This window comes from Tupaia chinensis, unplaced genomic scaffold (genome assembly GCF_000334495.1).
Source record: "Tupaia chinensis unplaced genomic scaffold, TupChi_1.0 Scaffold000057_1, whole genome shotgun sequence".
Taxonomy (NCBI): Eukaryota; Metazoa; Chordata; class Mammalia; order Scandentia; family Tupaiidae; genus Tupaia; species Tupaia belangeri.
The window spans coordinates 8834149-8835943 of record NW_006159515.1 but is presented as its reverse complement, the minus strand read 5'-3'; positions in this window follow the sequence as shown (position 1 = coordinate 8835943).

Genomic DNA, 1795 nt, shown 5'->3' with positions numbered 1-1795 from the left:
CACAAAGGCATTCATATATTTATGAAATATATGAATACTGAAATAAGTAATTTTAAAATAAATTATTCATATATCTAACATACTCCCACTCTTCTATTGCACTTCATATGCCATCCTTATGTGGGTTACACAAGTACCCATATTGTATGCAACACCATTCAGAATACTTACAAGGGGTCTTCAAAAAGTTCATGTGGAGTGCATATTATGAAAAGGCTATGAATGCATTTCAAAAAATTTTGCACCAAAATAAACTCATACTTTAATTTTATGTTTCCACAAATTTTTTGAAACAAGCACCAGAAAACACCTGAAAAGAGTGAAAAACATATTCTCTCTGGGGAGCTATGTAGAAGGACAGCTCAAATCCAAATAGGAAGCCTCAGAGTCAAGTGGGTGGCAAACATTCAAGGCAACCCAGCTCCTGGCTGGAACAGCTTACCTTAGCCCACACTAAAGGCATGGTCGGGGCTCACAACCTGTATCCGTGGTCCTATATAACATGTCCCACAAATCACAAGATATCCACAAAGGAAAGAAGAAAAGAAAAAGTCTGAAGAGACAGAATATTCACCAGTTCCAGAGTCAGATACAAGAAAGATGACAGAACTATGAGCAAGGGATTTAAAGTAACTCTGATTAGTGAGTTCAAGGCTCTGGAGAAAAATTATACAAGCATGCTCTTAGACCCTAAGAAAATTAAATTGGAAATCAGGGGCTAGACAGTAGCACACTGCTCTGAGAGGCTAACTCACATGAGAAGATTTCCATTTTGTGTCCAGAGACCCCTGAGTATGCCACACACACTTGTACCCATCATCTGTGGGTGGTTGGGGGTGGACTGTGCATGTCATCAAGATCCTATCGGGTGTTTTCTGTCTGTCTCTCTCACTTATGGAAAAATACACACACTTAAAAAATAAACTAAAAATCACTAATAACAATAAAAACTGGAATAATTTATAATTTATAACTCATAAATTACAATTTATAAAATATTTGGAAATTATCATATAAATAATGCAACTGCTATAGAAATAAGAGTCTATGGGACCAGCAGATGGCATACTGGTTGCGTCGCTGGGCTCCCACATAGTCAACTGTGGTTTGAGTCCCAGACCCAGCAGCTTAAAATTCATGGCAGGGACCAGCAGTTAGCATAATGGCTATGTCGCTGGACCCCCATGTAGTCGTCCATGGTTCGAGTGTCGGACCCGGCGGCTTAAACTCACGCCGGGCATGCATGCATGCGTGCCCAAGATCCCGAGAGGAGAATAGAGGAGAATAGAGGACTGTGGCATGGCCATCCCTCTGGGGGGGTGATTTTTTGCATTCTGTCTCTCTGTCTCTCTCTGTCTTTCCGGTGAGCGCACACGCCCTATAGCAAAAACCTCTCAAAAAAAAAAAAAAAGGAGAAATTTATAATAATACTTATAGCAGAAAAGAAAAAAGATTGAAACTCGGTCATCTAAGTACCACCTGAAGAAACTAGATACAAATAATACAAACGACAAAACTAAACTATATACAAGTAAAGGAAGGCAATAACATGAGAATAGAAATGCATGGCATTAAACAATGAAAAACAATAGAAAAATAAAAACATAATTAAGCCAAAGCTATTTCTTGTAAAATAAATAGTAAAGTGGAGAGGTCTCTAGCCTGGATGAATAATAAAAAAAGAGATGACACAAATCACTTTTTTAAAAAAGATGGGACCAGCAGTTAGTGTAATGGCTATGTTGCTGGACTCCCATGTAGTCGACCGCAGTTTGAGTCCCAGACCCAGTGGCTT